This window comes from Monodon monoceros, unplaced genomic scaffold (genome assembly GCF_005190385.1).
Source record: "Monodon monoceros isolate NGI ecotype Baffin Bay Population unplaced genomic scaffold, NGI_Narwhal_1 Super_Scaffold_3, whole genome shotgun sequence".
Lineage (NCBI taxonomy): Eukaryota > Metazoa > Chordata > Mammalia > Artiodactyla > Monodontidae > Monodon > Monodon monoceros.
In genome coordinates this window covers 99,868,668-99,885,972 of record NW_021703780.1, presented here as the reverse complement: position 1 = coordinate 99,885,972, position 17,305 = coordinate 99,868,668, and the positions used below count along the sequence as shown (strand labels likewise).

The following is a 17,305-nucleotide window of genomic DNA, read 5'->3' as shown; positions in this document are numbered from 1 at the left end:
GGCCTTCTGAGGACGAGAAGACCGAGGCTGGGGGAGGCCTCCTTGGGTCTCTTAACCTGGAAAATGGAGACAGGAAACCCTGTGTTCATCCATTTCAGTGGTTACCCTTGGAGCTCTGTTTTTCAGAGTCAGAATCCCCGCATCTCTGTCATGTTCAGGTGTGAGGGGAGGGATGAATGTGGGATCATTCCTGGAGCAGAAAGCATCCTGGGGCTTCCAGAAGTTTCACCCACATGGGCAGGTGCGCATGCAGGACCAGCTGCCTAATTTGCAGGGCTGTATGCAAATGAAAACTTGGGGCTCCTCATTCCAAAGGCAGGGAAAGCACCAGAAGGAGGCAAGTCAGACTTGGGAGAGTTGGAAGGAGACAGAGAAAGTCCCAGGCACGGGGCTGGCTGAGGGGGTGCTCCCTTGGGCGGGTAGGGACACTCTAGGGTGAGTGCAGACCCTTAGAGGTACCCAGAGGCCCTGCCCTGCAATTTGGGGTACACATGGATGTGCCAGTTACAGGGGTCCCCTCCTGCCAGCCACTGGACCAACACAGTGTCCTAGCTGAGCAGGCTCTGTGGAAACTGAGTCAGGCATCTCTCCTTCCCGCTCTGCTGATCCCCACGCTAAGCCCCGGTAGCCTGTGTATGGATATGCTAGGAAACCAGATGAGGGTGGGTGAGAGGCTCACTCCGGCCAAAATGCAGCCTCTAGAACGGACGTGCCCTGGGACAGGGATGGCCTCTGCCACGCTCCACCCCGCATACCCTGGGGACACACGCCTATCCCAGGCCCCCGCTGGGGATGGAAGGTGGCCGTAGTCACAGGACAAGGCTGGGGAGGGAGAGGACAGGCAGGACCCAGGACACCAGGGGACAGGGCACAGGTGGCCAGGAACCCAGCCCAGGAGGCAGGGAGGTGGCAGGGAAGGAGGATCTCAAAATCACTGAGGCTCCAAGTCCCATCAGACCCCACTCACAAAACACGAGTACAAAAATAAATTTATTAAAATTTCAAGACAGCAACAGTGGAGCATTAAACCAAGCCTGGGGACCTTTGTAGCACGAGAGCCTGTGTGAAGCTGGCCCTGACGTCTGGGTGACAAAATAAAACCACAGGAGATGGCACGTGACCTGACTACAACTTCCCAGAGTGGACAGTGGGCAAGGGCACCTTCCAGCAAAACAGGCTCCAAGACCCACCCACACATTCAGCAGGAATTTGCAGGCTTGGAGGTAGGGGCGGTTCAAGAAGCTTCTGCCTAGAGTTTTGCCGTGTCTCTTTGAAAAGCAGCTATTATGTACTCCTGAAACTAACACAACATTGTTAATCAACTATACTCCAATATAAAATAATAGACCTACTATGTGCCAAGTGCTCACATTAACAAGGAAATCCCAGGGCCCAGTCTCCGGAGGCTGCACCCCCTGTCCTGGTCCCAGGAGGGCAGCCGGAAAACACTAAGCAATTCAACTTAACAAACATTTGCTGGATGCCCGCTGGGCCCAAAGTCCAGTGTCAAACAAAGAATGAAGTGATCCCAATTCTGCCCAAGTGCGGAGCCTGACAACGAGTAAAAAGTGCCCCGTGCCCCCAAGGCTGGGCTTGCGAATCACTGAGGGATTTCAAGGAGGGACAAACTCCACCTTGCGAGAGCCCTGGAGGAGAAATTAGAGGGGATGCCCAGAGGGCCTGGGTTTCAGAAGGCAGAGATCCGGAAGTGTGAGTGGAAGGTGCTCTGAGTGGGAGGTGAGGCGTGGCATTTGGGGGACCGGAGCCGCCCAGCACTGCCCGGGCACCAGGTACATGCGGGCTGGGAGAGAACTCTGAAAACATTAACTCGAGGCAGGAACCCTGCAGATGGCCTCAGGCCAATAAAGTAGACCCCAGCCCCTGGTGCAGACCACGGTGCCCAGGAAAAATGCAGCAGCTGGAGACAGGCAGTGTGGCCTAGTGGACAAGAGTTCCAGCCCCTGCTCTGCCGCCCACGAGCTGCATGACCCTGGGTGAGTCACTGAAGCTCTCTAGGCCTCAGCTTCCTTGTCTGTACAATGGGCTAATGTATAATTACCATCCACCCTCGTGAGGTAAAAGACTACACTTAGGGCTGGGCACCTAACAATGTTTGCTGAGCCACAAGCAGGTTAAAAACCAAACAGGCACCAACCTAGATAAGGTACATCCCTTCTGAGACTGGGGGGCCCTCCAAGGTTATGAAGGTCCAGTTTGTCTTTACAAAGGAGACTGACCAGTAGGGAGGATACAGGCTCAGGACAAAGGAAGAGGGGATTTCTAAGGAACTAGTCCAAGTGCTTCTGGGTGGGGACACCCTCACAGTGAACAGGGAGGCAGGGAGTGAACCACCTGGTGCCACAAAGGTGGGCCTTGACCTGGGCTCTTCCTGAAAGGCCAGTGTATGCAGGCCTGGGTGAGCCAGGGTTCCCCCCGCAACTGGCCACATGCACCACCAAAACCTTAGGAGTGGGAGGACTGTGAAACGTGATCCCCTAGGGCCACGGGGCACCTGTCCCACACAGGAAGGCCAGGCAGCCACCTTCCATTCCTGACACATCCACCAGCTGCCCAAGGGGAAAAACCAAAGTGACTTAAAAATGAATAAACTATAAAAAAAAAAAAAAAAAAGATGGAGCATAACAAGTGATGGTGAGGATTTGGAGAAACCGGAACACTCATGCATCACTGGTGGGGATGTGAAACAGCACAGCCACTGTGGAAACACTCTCCGGCTGTTCCTCAGAAAGGTACATATAGAGTTGCCCTTTGACTCAGCAATTCCACTCCTGGGTGTAGACCCAGGGGAAATGAAAGCCTATGTCCACACAAAGACTCGAACCCATGTTCACAGCAGCACTACTCACAACAGCCCAAAGGGGGCAGCAACCCAACTGTCCACCAACTGACGGACGGATAAACAAATGTGGTCCATCCATACAACGGAACATCACTCAGCCGTGAAAAGGAACGAAGCACCGCCACAGGACACAACATGGGTGAACCTTGACAACATGCTCAGTGAAAGATGGCAGACACCAAAGACCACACACTGTATGATTCATTCATATGAAAGCTCCAGAAGAGGCAAATCTATACACACAGAGAGTAGATGAGTGGCTGCCAGGGGCCGGAAAGAGAAAAGCACAAGAACTGACTGCTAATGGGTGTGGGGTTGCATTCTGCAGTGATGAAAATGTTCTAAAATTAGACAGTGGTGACGGCTGTACAACTTTGTGAATATACTTTTAAAATAAACCACTGAACTGTACACTTTAGATGGGTAAATTTCATGGTATATAAATCTCGATAAAAATAAACAAAACTTGGGTCGTGGGGAGGGATAGATTGGGAGTTTGGGAATGACATGTACACACTACTATATATAAAATAGATAATCAACAAGGACCTACTGTAGAGCACAGGGAATTCTGCTCAATACTCTCTAATAACCTATATGGGGCAAGAATTTGAGAAAGAATAGATACATGTATAACTGAACCACTTTGCTGTACACCTGAAACTAACACAGCATTGTAAATCAACTATACTCCAATATAAAATAAAAATTTTTTAAATAAACAAAACTTTATTTTTTAAGTGACAAGACAGGAAATAGACCAGAGAGGTTAAGAGCAGGGGTTGGCACACTACGGCTCTTGGGCCAGATCTAGCGCCCACCAGTTCTTGTGAATAAAATTTTATTAGAACAGCTACGCCCATTCATTGCACACTGTCTGTGGCTGTTTTAGAGCCACGCTGACACAACTGAGTGGTTGCTGCAGAGACGATCGGGCCGGCAAAGCCTAAAACGATTACCCAGCCCATCACCGAAAACACGTGCTGACTCCTGGCTGAGAGGGAACTCAGGACCCAACCAGGCCAGAGCTCAGATTCTGGCTCTGCTGCGAACCAAGGACTAGGATGTGTGTGTGCCTGGTCTGTGTGTGTCTGTATGTGCACTGTGTGTTCTCTCTCAGTCTCCGCTCCTGGAAGTGAAACGAGTCAGGACAGGTGAGGCGCCCAGAGACGCCTGGCTCCAGTGAGCGGCATATGACCCCCGCCACCGCGTCGGGCAGGTGAGCTCCCATCAGCTCGCTGCACAAACTCCGCCTCGGTGCCCTCTGCCTCAAGACCAGGTGCAAATCCCACACCTGACACAAGGCCCCTTTATATCCTGTGTCCCTTGGCCTCTCCAATTTCAGTCTCAAGGATGAAATGGGGTCCCCGCCTGGCAGACCCCACATCCTCCGAGGCTCAGTCAAACATCCTGCCTTCTAAGAAATTGTTCTGACCCCTGACCTCCACGCCCCACCTCCAAGCCCCCTGGAGTTGCTCCCCCACCCAGTGGTCCCTTCACACTCTGCACCCAACGTGATTACAAACCGCACCTGCCGGGATGCATGTGGGGCCTGATCTACCCGTGGACCCCCTGGCCTGAGATGCTAGGGGCAGAGGCCCAGTGCGCCCGCCCCACCACAGCAGTACCCCAGGACCTGGCAGACCCAGAAGGCAGAACACACTCCATGGCCACCCAGCGCACTGAGCACCCACCACACACCAGGCGGGGCTGACCCTTCACGCTCACTCACCAGGTCCTCGTGACCAGGTAAGCATCATTATGTCAGCTTCACAGATCAGAGGGGAGTTCAGAGAAGCTGGGCAGCTTATCCGATGAATGAATACAGAGCGGAAGGAAGGCTCGGACAGATGCTTCGAAACACTGATTCTGCCCCCAAGGGACATCTGGCGATGGCTGGAGAGATTTCTGGTTGTCACAACTCAGTGGGTGCTACTGGCATCCAGTGCATAGAGGCCAGGGATGCTGCCAAACACCCTAAAATGTACTGGGTAGTCCCCACCACAAAGAATTATCTACCCCAAATGTCAATCCTGCCTAGACTGAGAAACCCTGATCTATAACAATGTTTTGAAAAAGCCAGGGCAGGGGGGCTAGAGTGGTCAGGGAAGATTTCAAAGACAAGGTGAGTCCTGGCTTGGACGTGAAGTTTTAGAAGATCCTTCATCTGGAAGATGCCTTTTGCCTGACCTACTTTGTCCAACAAGAACCTTAACCTACAAATTTTCCCTTTGCTCCTTGACCAAGAGGTCAGGTTACAGCCAAGATAGTCTGCCAACCAGCAGAACAGACCTTCCACAAAGAATCCCAGCCCAGAACAAGCCAATGTTCTGCTATGAGGTGAAGGATGGTACGTGGGGCCGGCAGCATAGACGTGCTCTCTTACACACACACACACGCGCACGCGCGCCTGCGTAGGCTGCAGTCTGGATCAGGAAGCCAGCCCCAGACCCCAGAGCCTCTGCTGTTCACAGCAGTGACCCCGTGAGCCCCTCCCAGCTGTGCACAGGCACGGAGCTGGCCTCCAGGCCCTGTGGAGAAGTGGCCGTGGCCTCGCTGCCACCGTGGGCCTGGCATCCACTTAGAGGTGGTCCTGACCTCTTCCACGTTGCCCCCCTGGCCGGAGCAGCCCGCCTTGGGGGAGAGCGGGCCGCACACGAGGAGAGGAAGAAACAGAGCCCGCCAGGCCAGTGGCCTCACCTTCCGAGTCCAGGGCCTGGATCTTAAGCTCCAGCGGGGAGTCCTCCAGGTAGAGCTCGCGGGTGGTGGAGACGATCTGAATGCCGTGGATGAGGTCCACGATGGCGTCGCAGCGCAGGACCTGGCCGGTGGCTGCAGGGGAGGGAACACGGGGTCAGCCGGAGGGCGGCCACCCCACCTCCAGCGCCTCATAGGTTGGGCGGTCTTATTCTTCGGCAAAGACAAGGGAAACCAACAATCCCCCCCAAAAAACGGGGCTGGAAGAACCGAGTCGACCCTCAGGAGCTCCACGAGGCCCGAGAGTCAGCACGGACGTCCAGGAAGTAAGGGCCTTCCAGACACTTTCACTGCCCATCTTGTAGTTTTCCACCGCGAGCGCCAGCGTTTAAAGCTGCGTGCAAACACTCTCCCTAGAATTCCTAGTTTTGCTCAGTGTAACCACTGAGCTAAACGACAAGGGTTCTGGTACGATGAGTTAGCCTCCAAAAGGACGATGCTGTTCTGAACGCCTGTCCCTACCCTGAGATTAGCAGTTACACCCGGAATTTGTGCGTTTGTGTGTGTCTGTGTTTACACTGCAGCTTTTGCATAAGACTATCGACTACACTATAGTACAAAAAAAGAGTGTGCACGTCGACACGGATTTCTTACTTGCTCCATCAATAAGACACATAAACGGCATTACCTGGAGAATCCTCTAACGTAAAAAATAACAGCTTGTGACACGAAATCATTCCGACCATTCTCCAGGCACCATATAACTACTTGTACACCCTTAACTATGTGAGAAAGCCATTCAACCCCATTTATCAAAAACCTTAAAAATATTCATAGGCTGTGACCCAGTAAAGCTGCGAATCTATCCTTGGCAGGAAATAACCTGAAAGAACCCAAAATTGTTCCCCGAATGAAACTATTTATTTTCCTATATGACACTGAAACAAACATCTGAAAACAATCTGAATGCCTCATATAAGGGAATGCTTATAGCACAACCTCTGGTTAAGAATATTCTTCAGCCATTAAAAATACAGAGTGAAGTAAGTCAGAGAGAGAAAGACAAATACCTTATGCTAACACATATATATGGAATTTAAGGGGAAAAAATGTCATGAAGAACCTAGGGGTAAGACGGGAATAAAGACACAGACCTACTAGAGAATGGACTTGAGGACATGGGGAGGGGGAAGGGTAAGCTGTGACAAAGCGAGAGAGTGGCATGGACATATATACACTACCAAACGTAAGGTAGATAGCTAGTGGGAAGCAGCCGCAGAGCACAGGGAGATCAGCTCGGTGCTTTGTGACCACCTAGAGGGGTGGGATAGGGAGGGTGGGAGGGAGGGAGACGCAAGAGGGAAGAGATATGGGAACATATGTATATGTATAATTGATTCACTTTGTTATAAAGCAGAAACTAACACACCATTGTAAAGCAATTATACTCCAATAAAGATGTACAAAAAAAATTCTATAATAAAATGGGAAACTTTTCATACCATGTTAGGTGGGGGAAAAGCATGACAGAAAATTCATTGTTTTCTAAGCATCTTACGACCATAATATGGCAAATTAAATATGGGGAAGTGAAACATTGCACAACTTTCTTCATTTTGAATCAACGCCCATTAAGAGTTATTTTGGTAACAACTAATAACTTAGAAATGAAAGCCAGCCTCCACGGGAGGGCAAGCAGGACAAGGTTGTGGCAGGAGGGACCAGGGTTCATGTTGCCTGCTCAGTGTCGCCCCAGCTCCATGGGCGTCCTCAGACCCAACAAGAGAAGGGAAAGCATGGCCATGGGCTCTTCCGTCCCTGTGGCCCGAGGCCTCAGCGGGGTGTTTCCAGCCGCTCAGCCCCCATCCCCACCAGGGGCCACGCGGCACACTGGGAGGCCTTACTGATGTCTTCCGCGAAGATTATGCTTGTGAGGCGGGCGGGCTGGGACAGGCGGGCCTGCACCACTGCCTTCTGGGAGCACTGCTGCTCGTCCTGGCCCAGCGGCTCGATGCTGGCCACCTCCGGCCGGGTCGATGACCTGCGGCGAGAAGAAGAGAAGTCACCCTCTGGAGCCACCGGAGAGGCAGGGCTGGGACCAGAAGCCAGAGCCGCAGCCCCCCCCCCCCCCCACCGCCGATCTGTCCCAGACTCGCAGGACAGAGAGGCCAGGCTCCACCAGCTTCAAACCCAGTGGAGACAGGCAGCCGAGGCCCCTCTAGTAGGAGCAGGACATCCTGAGGGCGAGGACCTCCCCCCCACCTCCCCCCCACCCCAGCCCTGAACATATCACACAGGCAGAGAGTCACTGCTCGGGACACTGGAAAACACCTCCATGTTCAACAGTCACCTGACAGGACTATGCCAAGGAACTGGAAATAACTATTGGTGGGAAAAGCGCCTACGGTCCCTGGGGAGGAGGAGAGGCCAGGTACCTGCTGACCTCTAGGCAGGACCTGGCACACGGCAGCCTCCCAGATGGTCACCTCCATCCCCAACAGGCCCTACAAACCCAGAGCTCACCGACGGGAACCTTGGCAACAGGCACAAGGCCCAGCGCACGGGGCCGAGGTAACAGGGAAGGTGGGCGGAAGCGCAGGTAAACACCTTCGCCACGGAGGGAGGATGGGTCATACTTCACAGAAGCGATGGTTAATCACCCTGCACCCCGAGGCAGGCAGAGAGCGCCGGACGTGAGAGGGGATGAGAGGCAGAAGCAGATGTCTGGCAAACGCAGAGACACCCAGAGACTGTTATTAAAATACAGAAGCGTGCTGGGGGAGTGTGGTGGTTAATTTTACGTGTCAACCTGGCCAGGCCATGAGGTGCCCAGCTACCTGGTCAGACATTATTCTGGGTGTGTCTGGGATGAGATTAACATTTAAACCAGCAGACTGGGTAAAGGAGATTGCCTTCCCCAGTGTCGGTGGGCCTCACCCAATCAGTTGAGGCCTGAATAGAACAAAAAGGCTGACCCATCTGCAACTGAGAGGGAGTTCCTCCTGCCTGAAAGCCTTCAGAGGCGTGTATACACACACACACACACACACACAAACATACACACATATTGTTTCTCTGGAGAACCCTGACCAATACAGGGAGGCCAAAGAAGATAACGAAAGAAACTATCTACCATGTGTTAAGCCCAGAGCCAAATACTTCTGTCCATAAGATCACTTAACCCTCCAGTAGGCCTATATGGGAAAACCAAACCGAGGCTCAGAGAGGTTGAGTAATTCCGCAAAGCCACACAGCTGTGCGTGGCAGGGCCAGTGATCACAGCCAGGTCTGTGTGACTCCAGATCAGACAATCCTCCCACCACACGAGTGCTTTCCCCAGGGTACGGAGCACACAACACCAGAGAGCAGTGAGGCACTGATGAACTATCTTTAAATTGACTCTTTATGTCATTTAATTACTACACATTCATTTTTAATTGTTTCAGGAAAAACAAATGTATCAAGCTTATGAGCTCCTAAATGTTAATACTGAAGAGGATGTCCGATGTTCAAAAAAGGAGTCATTTTGAAGGAAACAGTAAGTTTTCGTATACGTGGTACACTAAAAAGGCAGCACTCTGACAGTGGCATTCCCAGGACAGCTGTGAGGGGCGGGGTCTGTCCATCAGTTGCCATTCTCCAGTGTTTCTATAAAACAAGGACAGAGCGGCCTCTCACACTGATAGCTGGAGCTCTCAGAACCAGTCTGTCCCCACACTGGCTGGGGAGGACCCACATGAGGCACGGAGGGAAGGGGGGAGAAGGCACGTGGGCCGCACCAGCTCCCTCAGCCTAACCCTCGCGGGCTCTGGGCTCATGGCCCAGGCGGCAGGACGGGTCCAGGGAGCAGGGCTCAGAGAAGGCGGGGTCTGCACAGAGCTGACAGCTGAGAGGCCCACCCAGAAACCGGCTCCGAAGGCCAGGTCACTTGGACACAGCATCACGTTCTGCCGAGGAAGCAGGTCCGGGATCAATGGCTTTTCTGCCGGAAGAGCCTTCCTCTGTCTCCAGTTTAAACGAACGGCCGCTGCTCAGAAAGGATGAGAGCTGCTCCAGCTTGCCCACCTGGTCGTTCTGTGCATCTCAGCTGGTGGTCAGCACGCCTGCCCACCCTCCCCACTCATGGACTCGCCTTAAGGCCCACAGGAGGAGCTTCAGGGGCCTCCCCAGGCCCCTGGCGCAGGCAGTGATGGTGACACGGCCTCAGTCTCTGTTGAGAAGGTGAACGCCTAGGGCAGCAGGGTGCTGCCACTCGCCAGCTGTGTGACATTGAGCAAACAATTCCACCTCAATTCTCTGTGCCTGTTTCCTCAGCTGTACAATGGCAATAAAAGTGGTACCTGCTGCAAAGGGTTGGGGCGGATTAGATAGGATGACAGATGTAAAGCTCTTACTGCAGGGCGTCGCACATAGTAAGCTCTCCAACTCAGGCACCAGAAGGAGGTGCCTAAATGAAGGGCTTCTGGCCCTGAGGTGTTTGGCGAGATTCTGACCATAGACCTTTGCTTTTTAAAGAAAGTAAGAAAACATGGGCCCTTCTAGATTGTGATCGTTCATGTGTGACCTGTCCATCCCCTTTCCTGAATGAAGCCTGACCCTGATCCCTGCTGGTGGGGCCCTACCCCCAACCGCAGACATCCTCAGAGCCACAGGCAAAGATTCAGGCCCGAAGTAGGGTTCACTGCTGGCAAGAGCCTGAAGCTCCCGACTTCGAATATAACCTCTGCTCCAAAGTTCTCCCTCCCCCAGCTTCCCCCGCATCCCTCCACTGATGCTGACCCTCCACTTCTCGCATCCCTCCCACCAGCTCTTGTGCGGCCCGGGCTTGAGGGCTCATGGGAAATGGTAACTCTTCCACGGACCCATCCCTGACCCTCCTCAACCTCCACTCAGCTCTCACAGCTGGTCCTCCTTGGGGTCCCTAATGCACCCATTCGTTCATTGCATCCATATTCATTGGGTGATGTGCAGTATTCCAGGCACCGTTCTAGGTGCCGGGGACACAACGAAGTACAAAATACACATTAATCCCCACCTTCACGGAGTTTACGTTTTAGTGGGAGGAGAACAAGGATAGACAAAATGAGTGAGTGAAGGTGGGATCTCAGACAACAGTGCTATGGACAAATAGAAGGCACGGAAGGGAAAGGCTGTAGTTTCCAACTGGATGGTGAAGGGAGCCTCCCTCAGAGGGGACATGTGAGGAGGAGGGGCAGACACAGGATCCCTGGATATCTAGGAGAAGGGCATTCGGGCAAAAGCACGGGCGAGTGCAAAGGCCCCGAGACCATGGCTGGCGTGATCCTTCTCCTTGTCTGACCCCCTCGGAGACAGCGCGTGAGGACAGCACCCGTGCGTGCTCATTTCTTGCCCTCACAGAACCCAGCATAAGACTCTGGTGCGAGTTTTTGTAGATGCCCCTTATCAGGTTATGGATTCTCTTCTACTCCGAACTTGCTGCAAATTTCTATCATGAATGACTGTTGAATGTTCTGCACCTATTGAGACCATTATATGGCTTTTCTTCTTCATTTTGTTGATACAGGAATTAATTGTTTATTGTTGATCAAGCAATTACACTGATTGGTTTGTGTTAAACCAGCCCTGCATTCCTGAGATCCACTCCACTTGGTCATAATACAACACCCTTTTTATATGTTTCTGGATTTGATGTGCTGCAATTTTGTTAAGGAATTTTGTACTCTGCGTCTGTGAATTTCTTTTGCTTATAACGTTTGAGGCTGGTTTGCAATCAGTGTAACGTTGGCCTCATAAAAAGGAGCTAGGAAATGACTGTTCTTCCTGCCTTTCCTGAAAGAGTTTATGAAGGATTTGTACTATTTCCTCCTTAAACGTTTCATAGAAATTACAAGTGAGGCCACCTGGGCTTGGAGTTTTCTATTTTTTTTTTTTTTGCGGTACGCGGGCCTCTCACCGCTGTGGCCTCTCCCGTTGTGGAGCACAGGCTCCGGACGCGCAGGCTCAGCGGCCATGGCTCACGGGCCCAGCCGCCCCGCGGCATGTGGGATCTTCCCCGACCGGGGCACAAACCCGTGTCCCCCGCAACGGCAGGCAGACTCTCAACCACTGCACCACCACGGAAGCCCTGGAGTTTTCTTTATGAGAAGGTCTGTCATTATAAACTTAATTTTACCAAATGTCCTAAGTGGACTGAGAGGCACCAAGGGCTCTCTATGCCTGAGAACCCTTCCCCAAGTCCTGCACAGGAGGTGGGGAGCCTGCGGTTCAGTTCTGGGGGGCATGTTGCTTCCTCTCCTCTCGAATTGCTCACCCACATCCCAGCGGGACCCCCTCTCAGATCACAGCAGCTCCCGACAAGGGCCCCAGGTGAGCAAACCCAGGGTATATATACTGCCCCCCCCCGCACACGCACACACACGCACATACACACACACACACACACAGAGCTGGGCAAACAGGAAGCAAGGCAAATGTGCACACGTGGGTGTCATTCCTGCAGGGGACCCGTGTTGGGTTTTGGCTGCCCAGACTCCATTCCCCCTCCTCAGTAACAGCACCCAGCTTTTTTGGGGGTGCTGCTCTCCTCCACCCTCAGACCATGAGGCTCCAGGGCACCCATGCTCCTTGGACCCTGGGAGGCAGGTGGCTGGGGCCTGGCCGATTGGCTGTTCATCCCCCTGGATGGAGGTGTTCAGACCCAGCGTGCAAGGCTTGACAAGGGCTGCAGGGCTGGACCCCGTCCTCTTGCTACCCCAGGGGGCACCCGGCTGAGGCCCGAGACCAGGCCCTGCTGACATCACTGAGCCCTGTGTGCAGCCTGAAACAAACTCTGCCAAAACAACATCCCTGCTTTATTTAAACTATTTTGGTTTGAGTTTCCTGTCACATGCAGGAAAGTCAGGAGAGTTGAGACAAATGAAATCCCCTGACTGAATTCTTCAAGACTTGTGGCCTTATTTCGTTCAAACTACTGGTACTATATTTTTTTAAAAAGAAAAAAAAATTGTCATTTATTATGTGCTTACTATGTGTCAGGCTCGAAATAAAACATATCACAAGTGTTTTATTTGCCTCCCAACAGTCCTATTGAAACCCCCCATTTGATACACAAGGAAACCCCTGCACGGATGTGAAGTAACCTGCCCAGGGTTACATTCCTGGAAAACACCTCAGTCGGGCCTGGCTCTAGACTCCTGGTCCAGACACCACCTCCCCCCTTGTGGTGAATGCACCCAGATTGTTCAAAACAGAGCTAATGGCCTCCACCTACCTGGGGCTGCCCATGGGAGGGCCCAGGCTGCCAGACCTCAGTGAAAAATGGCTCCATCTCCTCAATCACCCCTTACCCCACATGCAGCCTTAATACTGCTTCTTAATGTGTCATCAACTTCCCTTAAATGCTACTGAGCCTGGGTAAAACAGCCATTGATGAGACGGTCTGGCACACTTCCCGTGCATCCCAGGACTGAGCTGAGTCTGTGACCTGGTTTTGAATGTGGTTCTGCCGGTGAGTGGGGAATAACATGCAAAGTATGCAAAGGAATTAGAGGAAAAACTGGTTCTGCTATTTGGTTCCCTCTGTCATCCCCACCTGCAACATTCAAAGTCCCTGCCTCTGGACTTGGGTCTCTGGCCACCCACCGGAGCAGCTGCCTGGACACCTGCACCTTCCGCCCTTCCCGGCCCCCCATCCAGTTACATCCAAGTAACCTTCGTATCTTTTTCTTACTTTTTTCTTTTATTTGTTTTTTTAATTTTTTTTAAGATTTTTTTTTTTTTTATGTGGACCTTTTTAAAGTCTTTACTGAATTTGTTACCATACTGCTGTTTTCTGTTTTCCGTTTGGGTTTTTTGGCTGCGAGGCATGTGGGATGCCAGCTCCCTGACCAGGGATCAAACCCGCACCCCCTGCATTGGAAGGTGAAGCCTTAACCACTGGACCACCAGGGAAGTCCCTTACATTTTTCTTTTAAATTGATTCTTCTTTATTGAAAACGTACTTTATTTATTTATTTATTGGCCGTGCCCCATGGCATGTGGCATCTTGGTTCCCCGGGATTGAACCTGCGCCCCCTGCAGTGGAAGTGCCCCGTCTTAACCACTGACCCGCCAGGGAAGTCCTGAAACAATACTTTAAAAGGAAACTTTATATCACTAGTGTAAATAGAAAGCCTATACCATTTGCCATCCATCTGAGGTAACAATAAAAACAAACAAGAATCGAAACAATGTTACTGCATTTGGGGTGGGGTGGGGGACACTGTCACCCCCAAAAAAGAAACAGGCAGATATTACAGGGTATTAGGAAAAGCAGAAGGTGGTTGTAGGGGCCGGGGGACGGGGAGGGGTTAGCATTTAATGGGGACAGAGTTTCAGTTTGGGAAGCTGAAAAAGTTCTGGAGATGGTGGTAATGGTTATATAACAGTGTGAATGTCTTGATGCCACTGAACTGGACACTTAAAAATGGTTAATTTTATGATATGTATATGTTACCAAATTTTTTTTAAAAAGAAGAAATGGAAACAACATGTTGGCACCAGAAATGAATTTTTTATCTTGAGGGTGTCTAATGGGACAGGGGAACCCGGGGACAGGGAGGGTCAGGCCAGAAAGCTACAGTGGAAAAAGGAGAAGTGACGGTTGTGCAAAGAAGCAGTGAGTGGGGGCAGAGGAAGACACAGCCCTCCCTCCACCCACCGGCCGGTCCACCCTTCCCTGCCCCCCATGACAGAGGCAGGGCCTGCAGGGCGGAAGCCACCTCAAGGGGCAGAGCAGGCTTGGGCTGGTGAGGGGGGGGACCCACAAGGGAAGCAGGAAGAAAACCACCCACGGAAGCAGGAAGAAAACCACCCACGGAAGCAGGATGGAACATCTACCCAGCAGCATGGTGCTCAGGCACTGAAAACTTAAGATCATGAAGCAACACAGAAAAACAGCTGGGCTTTAACACTTGCTGGTGGTTGGTAGAGAAGGAAGTTCCCAAGTGACCTGAATACCAGGTTTGAGGTTTGTGGTGGTGGTGGGGGGGTGGAATAAGTGATCAAAAGGAAAACAAAATGGTGACTGACTGTGTTACAGTCAAAGGATTATGGGAGACTTCCGTGGTGGTCCGGTGGTCAAGATTCTGCGCTTCCAATGCAGGGGGCGTGGGTGTGATCCCCGGTTGGGGAACTAAGATCCCACATGCCACTCGGCCAAAAAAAAAGGATTATGGGATACTTCTCTTTTTCTCCCTTTTCCCAACTTTCTCTCTCGTGTCATTTATATAAAGGATGCCTTAAAAAGAAGCTAATGAAAGATGCTTTGGAGCCCTTTCAATAACATGAAATATCAAAAAAGAATCAGGAGTTTGCCACATAACCAGCAATCCCTCGTTGTGACTGGAGGGATTCAATCAGGTCTGGCCAATTCGCCAGAGGCTGCAAACCCCTGAAAGAGGTGGAACAGGGGGCACGGTCCCAAACTCAAGACCGTCACTACTTATACGCGTCCCCCAGAGCACTGCCCTCTCTGAGGTTCCGACTGAAACGTGAACAGTTTTAACCTGATGCTCTCTACAGTTCCCCTGACCTTAAAATTGCCTGATTATTTGATGCTGTAAAATCAAGAAACAGGAAAAGCAGACTTAAAGCCCCTGGGGCTCAGACACGCAGTGATTCCAGTAAAGTGGGAGCTTGGCCGAAAAGTCCAAGGATGAGCAAAAACTCCCCCAAGGTCCAGGAAGGTTTTCACTTTCTCTGTTCTTCACCTCACAGACTCCACAGTGAACCCCTTGGGTGAAGAGGCTATTTTCCTCCCAGGTGTAGATGAATGCAGATAGAAAGCTTGCCTTTAGGCCCACGCTTAAAACTCCAGAGGGGACTCCTCAAAACCTAAAGCAATACCTGACTGAACTAGGAAGCGCACACTAAAAATAAGGGAAACATTTCCAATGCTTGACTGACAGAAGCTTTTCCTGTGAAGTTAAGGGGAAAATCACAACCACCAAACACCTCCAAGACACTTAAGGTAAGCAGTTACACATTTGCAATAAAAGCTATGGATCAGATTCAAAACAAGTTATAAGATACTTAGCATCCCTCTGATGCATCAGTGATTAGGAATGTTCTTTTCCCTTCCTCCTCAGAAACTATACAAGTAAATTAAAATCCACCAGCTCTTCTCAGAAAAGAAAATGCAGTTAGGAAAAAGAAAAAAAGTTGTTACTTTAGAAACAAAAAACACAGCTCTAGAATCTCAGAGGAAGCAGCATACAAATACACCGAAATGGATTCATTTGAAGCCAGCTGTTTTTAATAGCCAGCTTCCTCTTTCTTGCCCCCCATATCAAGAGAACAACTTCAACCAGAGAATGAGCACGATCACCTGCAAAGTGTGGACTAACAGGTGATCTCCCCACACCAGACAGGGCCCTGGACAGGGATGAAGAAAAGTTAAAGAGATGTGATATCAAGCCAGAAATACGACCCTCCAGAGGAGGCAGGCACTAAACCCAAAATGCATTTGTCTGATGTGGCGTGTCCTTATTTCAGGAGGTGACCTTCAGAACGCAAATAGGTACTAGTAATGCACATAAGCTAGAAAGTCTGAGCTCCGGCACCAGGCTCGCGGATGTGCACGGATGACTATCCGAACAGACTTAACACACGTTGGACTCTCTGTACTGTGATCACACCCTGTTACACTGTCTAGCCTTGAAACAGGGAACCAAAGGGAGTTGCAAGGGTGTAGCGCGTGGGGATCACCCCCTCCTTTTCATCTCCAGCAAGGTGGCAGGGAGGTGTGGTAGGGCCTTGGTCACACCCAGCACCGCCTGCACCCTGCTAGGAATGAACCTGCTCGGAGTGGAGCCCCGAGGCCGCTTCAGGCTGCTGCTCCTCCATCTGAAGGATGGAAGGGCTGGACCACATCACCCAGCTACCGTGAGGTGGGGCGGACCTCTAGTTTCATTAGCTCCTGGGGTTCCCAGATCACATCCCCCATAAAAGGTGCAGAACTCCTGCGTCCCCCCAGAAAGCTAGGGATCAAGGCAACCCTGCTCTGTGGGCAACCTGGGGTGAACCACCAACCATTCCCTTGCATTTCTCATCTGTAAAACAGATGCACCATCTGTTAAACACCTAGGGCTTCCTCCGAAAGACCTTTCATCAAAGGTTTACGTTCCTCCCAAAGACGCTGAACGACTGATTCGACTCCCACACACACCTTCCCCACTTCTCCACAAGCCCAATTCCCACACCAGTCCGGCGCCAGGGATGAGTCCCGGTCACCAAACTCCGGAAAGCGGCGTCCCCAGTCTAGGTCTCTCTGCAGGGCCCTGACCACCTCTCCCGGAGCCTGGACGAGAAAGGCGTGCGACCACGTGGACGCGCATCCCAGGACCAGCAGCGCCGGTGCGACCCTCTCCCTCCGGCAGGAAGTCCCTCCGGAAGCCCCGGGGCGGGCAGGGCTTCGCTGGCCCTTCGCCGCGTCCGCCGCACGCCCTCCGCGAGTCCCGCCGACAGCAGGGCTCCCGTCCGCATCACCTCCCGGGCGGGCCCCCTGCCGCCAGAGCGCGCGGAGGCCTCGGCGCCGCCATGCGCAGTAGGGGCGACCCACGCGCACGCCGCCGGATCACGCACGACCAGCCGCCAGGCCAGTGGCCGCCCGGCCGCCAAGCCGGCACCCGGGAGCGCGCGCCGGCGCACCTGCTGCGCGGGCCTGCTGGGGGCGCGCGGCTCCCGGCCTCCTGGCGCCGGCCGGGCCCGAAGGCCACGCGCCGCAGG

The 17,305-nt window shown here is 52.3% G+C and overlaps 1 protein-coding gene across 4 annotated transcripts in view; it reads right to left on the bottom strand.

The window, feature by feature from the left end:
• NUP210 (nucleoporin 210) overlaps positions 1 to 17,145 on the bottom strand; it is a 100,472-nt gene extending 83,327 nt beyond the window's left edge. The window contains exons 1-3 of one of the 4 annotated variants that reach the window (XM_029242459.1): positions 16,746 to 17,145; positions 7,462 to 7,598; positions 5,561 to 5,692 (exon numbers count right to left, since the gene is read on the bottom strand). The gene's annotated coding sequence lies outside the window, so the exon portion shown is untranslated. Of the gene's footprint in view, positions 1 to 5,560; positions 6,721 to 7,461; positions 7,599 to 9,456; positions 9,798 to 16,745 lie in introns of those variants that run through there. The other 3 variants (XM_029242462.1, XM_029242461.1, XM_029242460.1) reach the window with 3 other exon arrangements.
• Positions 17,146 to 17,305: the final 160 nt, after the last annotated feature.